The following is an 8,340-nucleotide window of genomic DNA, read 5'->3' as shown; positions in this document are numbered from 1 at the left end:
AAGTTAATTGGGTTTCTTCTTCTACTCCCTCCAACTCTTCACACATTCTTGTTTCTTTTTCTATGCCACCTTACTCTTCCCCTGAGGATAAAACTGCTGCAGGCTGTGAATAAGCCCACATCTGTACATGGGTCTGACTAGCAATGCTAGAAGACCCCGGTTTAATCGACGCTGTCAGTCCCCATAGAGTTGCTGATTGTTCAATTGTGCACATGTACGGGAGTCTGCACATGCACAATTTTTCCTGAAACTTTTGGAATTCAATGGTCTTCTTCTAAATTCCAGCACCATCTTCCGCAGCTCTCTGGAGAAGTGACACTGGAGTTGTATGAACCCTCGCTGTCATGGCACAAGTCATCTTCGGAGGGAGAGGATCTTGATCTGGAGGCTGCATTGTTAAGGTAGGCCCAACTTCTTCAGTTGTATTAACCTCTTTAAAAGTCATGGTCTTAGCTGTTTGAGTCTTTCTTTTATTTGTAGCTATAGTGTATCAATTAAGATCGATCTCAGTCTTTAATTAAAAAAAAAATACAGTCTGGTTTTAATCAATTCTGCTGGGAGAGGCATATTTTCACATCTCTAACCTACGCCATCACACAATTCCCCCCACCCCCAACAAATAAACAAATGTGAAAAAAAATCAAATGTGGAGCAGTGGAAATGAGAATGTAAACAAAAATCTTTTGTAATTGGATATTAAATCAATCAGCAATTATGAAGAACAAAGTTAAATTAACATGTCTCCAATTGTTCTGAATTTAAATATTAATAGACAATATATTGATGTATCTTTCTATTCTTCTTTTGACCACCACCTGTAGAATATGAAATCTCTTTGATCGTTTTTCAATTAACTTAGGTGATGAAATCTCCCAGAATGTCATCAACATCTAAAACCTTCTTGAGGAACTACAAATTAACACCATTTTTCATAAACATGAATGGCCAAGCATGAGTTCTGGTGATATTTTAGGAGCTATCACATTACCTCATATGTATATATCTTGGATTTATTGCTTAAGCATATGTCTTGTAGTTTACTTCAAAGAATATACTTTCTAATGGGTGGGAGAATTAATATTGAGAATATATATTTTCCCTGTGAGTTTTAAGTGAGTAAAAATGCCAAAAGAGTTTGATCAACAGGAATACAGAGCAGAATACCATCAGAACATCAGGTTTACTTCTATTTCAGTTTGGTTCTGTTCAAATAAATCATCTGCACAGTTGGGTTTTTAAAAAAAAAATTGCTCATAATCATTCAGCATGGAAGAGGCCCTTTGACCCAACTTGTCTATACTGACAAATTTGGCATTCTGGATTTGTCGCATTTACCTGCATTTGGTCCATATCCTTTGAAACCCTTCCTGTACATTTATCTGTCTCAATATCTTTTGAGCATCAAAATTGTACCCACTTTACACAGTTGATTTGATGTACACAATGAAAATCCATTCCTTAACATAGGAACATAGGAAGTAGGAACAGGAGTAGGCCAAAAATGGCCCATCGAGCCTGCTCCGCCATTCAATACGATCATGGCTGATCTAATTTATGTCCTAACTCCACCTGCCTGCCTTCTCCCCATATCCCCTAATTCCTCTATCATGCAAAAAATTATCTCACTGAATTTTAAATATGTTTAATGAGGCAGCCTCAACCACTTTCCTGGTTAGAGGGAATAATAATCTAATAATCATTCTCTTTATTAAATCTTTTGCTGCAGAAAATACATATGGCTGCTTTTTAAAAAAAAACTAAAGCCCAGGAAATGCTAAACTCCAATTTGGGGACTTGATAATGGACAATAGACCAGAATTCTTCATCGTATGGTGAGATTCTGACCTTTGAAATTGAATTACTGTCGTAAATTTAATACAAACTACAACATCCTCTCAAACTTTATTCTTCTGTAAGTTGAGCATTTGGTACTTACTCGAGTCTAAGCAAACATCATGCTAAGCTAATGAGAGAGAACTGTTGGTGAGAGATGCTTTTGTAACAATAATTCTGTCTCAGTGGTCACCTAGTGAAGCCTACCAGGAAATGACCAGGTTAACCTTTCATAAATGTTGAATCCTTGTGCCATTAGCTACTGCAATTGCAGCTTTTCCTATGACTGATCAGCAGATTTCACAGAAGCCTGTCCCCTGGGCTGAAAGAACATTTCTGCCCAGATTTTTGCCCCCTCTGTCCTGTTACAGGTGGTGTTTAGGAGGAGTTGATGTTGAGGCCATTTATTTTTGCATTATATATAAATGAAATGGATTATTGAATAATGGTTTTGTGCCTAAATTTGGCAGATACCAAAATAGATGGTAGGCAGAGTGGTGCTGAGGATACTGAAAGATTTGGATAGATTAGGAGGATGGGCAAAGAGGTGGCAGATGCAATACAATGTGGGAAAGTATACTATCATGCCCATTGGTAGAAAAAAATAGAAGGACTGGCCATTATGTTGATGGAGATAAAATTCAAAATTCCAAGGTTCAATGGGACTTGGGAGTCTGCCTACAGGATACCACCAAGATTAAACTCCAGGTTGAGTCAGTGGTGAAAAAGGCAAATGTAATGTTGGCATTCATTTCTAGAACAATAGTGTTCAAGTGTAGGGATGTAATGTTGAGACTAAATAAAGCACTGGTGTGACATCGCATGGAGTACTGTGTACAGTTTTGGGCACCTCATTTGAGAAAAGACATGCTGGCATTGAAGAGGGTTCAGAGAAGATTTACTTGAATGATACCAAAAATGAAAGGATCAATTTTCAGCTCTTGAACTGTACTGAAGTGCAAAACAATGAGAAGGGACTTCACAGAGGCATTTCAAATGCTGAAAAACAAATCAAATACAGAGTAGATGTGGCAAGGATGGTTCCCATAATCGGGGATTTGTAGCCACTGGAATGGCATCAATTTAAAACGGATGAGGAAAAATGCTTTAGTCGGTGGTTTGTGAGTCTTTGGAACTTTTTTGCCACAGGCAGTTGTGCAAGCGAGGTTGTTAGATGTATTTAAGACATTTGATTAGTCAAGGCATCAAAGATTACAGGAATAAAGCTGGTAAGTGAGGGTGATTTGGAGGATGGATCAGATTGGAATGGTGGAGCATACTTGATGGGCCAATGGGCCTACTCCTGTTCCTGTATTTTGTATGAGCTCTTTGATATAATTCTAAGCTGTTACAAACTCGTAATTTTGATTACATTCCAAGTGGCAAGTCAAAATTAGCTAAATGTTAAAACTGGGAAGATGATTACAGTGAATGTATGCATTTACATCTGAAGTTTCTTGGATTTCTGATGTTAAGCTAGAATGTTCCTTTTGAATTTGTTGAACGTTTGATTTTTTTTTTTGAAACCTGAAATTCTGCATGGAAACGAACCAGTGCTTGGCTGACAAATGTGTATTTGCTAAAAGGGCTTTGTCAAGGTTCTTCACAGTTGCTAGGCACAGGAGTCTGAGCTCTAGAGGAATAGTTCTAGGGATGTGTTCAATGACAATTGCCATTGGAAGACTTGGTGAAAGGAACACTGTGTAAATATCTGTCTACAACAAAATGCTGATGGATATGTTGAACATACTGTCCCTCATTTGCAAATGGCTGCATTTTTGGCCCTCCTACCATTGAATACAGGGACTGGAGCCTCAGTTGTTTTTAAAAAAACTTTCAATTCATAGAATAATTATAAAAGAACATTGAAATGATACTGATAGTATTCTCTCTTGTACTGAGACTGCTGGCATACAAATGTGCATTTGATGTTTGCATATTTGATGCATAAAGCAATATTTTTAGGTAAAGAAGCACAATTTCTGGCACTCACCAATGATCTTGTGATGAATCTGAAGTTTGTTGTATATCTAGATCCCAGGAAATGACATTGAAAGCAGTGGTAGAACAAAGCTACATTAATGTTTGATTTTTTGAAGAGGTTGTCCAAGAAGATTGAAAGCAGGTCAATGAGCATTCTCTGTCTGTCTCTGTCTCTGCCACTGCCTCTCTCATATCAAGTCCTTTGACAAGGTCCTGTATGGAAGCTGAGACTGGAAAGTTAGATCAGTTAGACAGTGGTAGTGGAGGATTATTACTCAGACTTGAGACCTGTGACCATTGGTGAGACATAGGGATTGATGGTGGATCCATTGTTTACCATTCACATTTGACAATGTAGTTAACATGATTAGTGCATTTGTAGATGTTAGAATTGGCAGTGCAGTGGACATCAAGTCTGCTCCACCATTCTAATCTGATCCATCCTCCAAATCACCCTCACTTACCAGCTTTATTCCCGTAATCCTTGATACCTTGTCTTAAATACATCTAACAACCTCGCTTGCACAGCTGCCTGTGGCAAAAAGTTCCAAAGACTCACAAACCACCGACTGAAGCATTTTTCCTCATCCGTTTTAAATTGATGCCATTCCAGTGGCTACAAATCCCCTACAATGAGAAGGAATATCTCAATTTACAACAGGATCCAGATCAGTGGAGTTTTTGGGAGAGATTGAATAGGCTGGGCCTTTATAACTAAGTGTGAATGAGGCTGAAGAGTAACCTTTCAAGGTTTGTAAGATCATGAATGGCATAGGTAAAGTGAGTGCTCACAGTCTTTTATTTTGCAAGGCAGATGATTCATGAACTAGAGGTTATAGGTTAAAGGTGATGGGGAGTGATACAAGGGGTAACATTTTTACTCAGTGGAAGTAAAATTTTCAAAAGGCATTTGGACAGAGATAGGAACTGAAAATGAAAATGGATATAGACCAAATGCGGGCAAATGGGACAAGTGGTGAATCCTATCTTGGTCAGCATAGACAAGTTGGGCCAAGAAGCTTGTATATCTGATTATTGACCACGTGACTACAAGAAAAAAAAATGACTAACAGAATTAAAGTAAGAAATGATTGCCAATATTTGTTGACTTCTGGTATATGTTCAGCCTCTCTGCTTAATATTCTATTCAGAGAAGATGTATTCTTAACCCAGTGACAGCAAAAATGTACTTCAGTAAAACACTAGCAAATTAAAAAGATCAAATTAGGCCATCAATGACTGCTTTTGAAATTCTACCCATTTTACAAGGTGGGTATATAACAAGAGCTTAATTTCATTCAAATATTTAATGCAATACTAATGCTTGCTCAAAACCTACATTATGAAGTTATATATGTAATAAAGTTCCAATAATCTGGAACACACACAACTTTGGAGGTAAGTAGATTTTCTGGACTATTCGACGTTGCTCCTACGAATATGTCAAAATATTTTCAATTTATTACTTTTTCATGCTACACATGATCCAAATGAATTTCGAAGGCATGTGAAATAGAATGCAAAAAGTTTAAACCTGTAAGTTTTGGCTTACATTGTCTCAGGATTCCAGACACCACCTCCAGTTGCAAATCTCCCTCATTTCTGACTCAAATACTGGGCTCACCCATGACCTGAACTTCAAACTCTCCACTTGCATACCTTTTCTTTGGCTTGACTTCGCGGACGAAGATTTATGGAGGGGGTAAAAAGTCCACGTCAGCTGCAGGCTCGTTTGTGGCTGACAAGTCCGATGCGGGACAGGCAAACACGATTGCAGCGGTTGCAGGGGAAAATTGGTTGGTTGGGGTTGGGTGTTGGGTTTTTCCTCCTTTGCCTTTTGTCAGTGAGGTGGGCTCTGCGGTCTTCTTCAAAGGAGGTTGCTGCCCGCCAAACTGTGAGGCGCCAAGATGCACGGTTTGAGGCGTTATCAGCCCACTGGCGGTGGTCAATGTGGCAGGCACCAAGAGATTTCTTTAGGCAGTCCTTGTACCTTTTCTTTGGTGCACCTCTGTCACGGTGGCCAGTGGAGAGCTCACCATATAACACGATCTTGGGAAGGCGATGGTCCTCCATTCTGGAGTCGTGACCCATCCAGCGCACCTGGATCTTCAGCAGCGTGGACTCGATGCTGTCACACCAAGACACAAGAGAAACTTGTCCGTGAACTACTCTTTGCAGACGATGCCGCTTTAGTTGCCCATTCAGAGCCAGCTCTTCAGCGCTTGACGTCCTGCTTTGCGGAAACTGCCAAAATGTTTGGCCTGGAAGTCAGCCTGAAGAAAACTGAGGTCCTCCATCAGCCAGCTCCCCACCATGACTACCAGCCCCCCCACATCTCCATCGGGCACACAAAACTCAAAACTTGCATACCTAATTAATGAATAAATCTCATGATGAACTAGTAACATTTCCATAGAAATGGACATTGTAATATCAGAACTATACTCCACCATTCAATAAACAAAACATTCTAGAAAGACAAGGTAATGAAGAAAGAACACAGCTTAAAAATTGTTCAATATACATTGTTTTAACTCCAACTGTGATCTTTTCTTTGCATTTATTTTGCTTCCCATTCAAACAATTTCAGTGGCTAATGCTGATATATCTGAAGATGAATCACAATTTATATTTTAATTAATCACTGCAATTCATGACTTAACATGCATTCAAGCTTTTGATTCCTAATGGTTAAGTAGTAAACACAGCTCTGAACTGATTACTGACACCTCAAGGGTTCAAATGCAACTCTAGATATTTGAGATTAAAATGTTCTGTTTAAGATGTCATCTTCCAGGTGAGATGTTAATGTTGCTCAGCAAGACATTTAAAAATATTTTACTGTAGTGGCAGCTACTCTGCTCCTGCAATAACACACACACAACCAAACGGGTTGAGCTCAGTGAGCAGACTAGTTTATTGCAGGCTGCTGGGCTGTACTTATACTGCCAGCCCGGACCTGGCTGAGAACCGCACTGGAGGGCGCTGACGTCATCTGGGCGTCACGTGGTCCCTCAGGGTGGGCTTCTGAGCCCCATTCTGGGAGGAAGGGAACACCCCTGTCAGCACCATTTTGGCCGGGTGCCCTGCCGCATGGCTTACAAGCGGGGCCGGTGTGTCTGCCTAGTGGTGAGCCGCCAAAATACAACTATTTTGAAAATTTATTTCTCAGTCAATGTGACTGAAACATTTTCTGTAGTTGAATGGATTTTAAATTGTGGTCATTTCTGTTTCAATTAAACATTTAAATTAAATTTAAAATATTTGTGTCTGCATATCAGAATATTTAAAACAATCATTTGTGTTTTTGATGGTGCTTTGAGAACAATGACTTCTACAGCACCAAAACAAAAGTTAGTACAGTGGATTATTTACATAGAAGTTGATAGGTAGACTTTGGCATGATCTGGCCCACTGAGTTCCAATTCCTGACTTGCCATTTTGAAATTTTGACTCTGAGCTGTTAACAATTGCTGTAGAAATGAGCACCATCTAGAAAATAAAATTTGTTAATATATTACAATCTTTGTTTGTGTAAATATTGAGAGGTCACTGTGCTTCAGTCAATATATTAAAACATTGAAGCAAAAATAATGAAACATGCTCGCTCAATAAAAATCTTATAACATTTTCCAAATTTATCAAATGTGGGCATGGTCCTTTGAAGAGAAGGGATTTGAGTTATACTTTATTTTAAACACAATCTATTGCTTGAATAAACTTGAATTTTAGCTTACTTGTTATCTTTTGAGTCTTTTACATTGTCAGAGTTCTTGCCAATATTGTAATCAAGATGGAGCAGTCATGTCCATATTAAATTATATTACCACTAGGTTTCCCTGCATGATGTAGATTGAATGCTGTCATTGAGTTGCGGAACTTGAGTGAAATATTGATTTTTTAAAAATTTATTACATTAATTTTGTAAAGAACAAAGAAACATCCATGATAAAGGAGAAGACTGTTTGTAATCTTTAATGCAATAATCACTCAAAATCCAGGTGCAGAGAGTTACCATGAGTAATCACAATTAATGTAATTTGCTTTTGTATATTTCTCTCTAACCTTACAGTGCAAGGTTTCTGTTCTATGCTCAGTCATCTTTCTCAAGTGATATCTGCATTGTTCCCTGGATGCCAATCAGGAAAAAAAATACTTCAATGAAATTAACATCATGAACCTCTTGGCAAGGAGCAGGTACAATGAACCAGAATTATCATATTGAGCTTATCTTTAAAGATAATTTATTCTTGCAGAGGACACCTTTAAAATAAATTTAACAAGAAATCAATTTAACAAGAAATCAATTAAACAAAAAAGGACTAAAAAAGGATACTTGGGTTGATGTTTATGAGCATCCATTTTCTACATTATTGCTGAGAACTACTTGCAAATGGAAAATGTAACAAAAGCCTGTCTTACTATTCATTCTGGTGAGTCATGGATATTTTTCTGATTTTTCCATTTAAATTGTTATGATTTAGTCTGTGGGTTTTAGCATGGTTATAACAGGAGAACTAATGA

The 8,340-nt window shown here is 38.2% G+C and overlaps 1 long non-coding RNA gene across 1 annotated transcript; it reads left to right on the top strand.

The window, feature by feature from the left end:
* Positions 1-290: 290 nt before the first annotated feature.
* On the top strand, positions 291-8,108 carry LOC138756259 (uncharacterized). Its single transcript, XR_011352921.1, has 3 exons — positions 291-401; positions 1,727-1,832; positions 7,889-8,108. It is a non-coding gene; the product is annotated as an uncharacterized lncRNA (long non-coding RNA).
* Positions 8,109-8,340: the final 232 nt, after the last annotated feature.

This window comes from Narcine bancroftii, chromosome 3, assembly GCF_036971445.1.
Source record: "Narcine bancroftii isolate sNarBan1 chromosome 3, sNarBan1.hap1, whole genome shotgun sequence".
Taxonomy (NCBI): domain Eukaryota; kingdom Metazoa; phylum Chordata; class Chondrichthyes; order Torpediniformes; family Narcinidae; genus Narcine; species Narcine bancroftii.
Note: the sequence above shows the minus strand (reverse complement) of the source record. Positions and strands in the feature narration are given on the sequence as shown.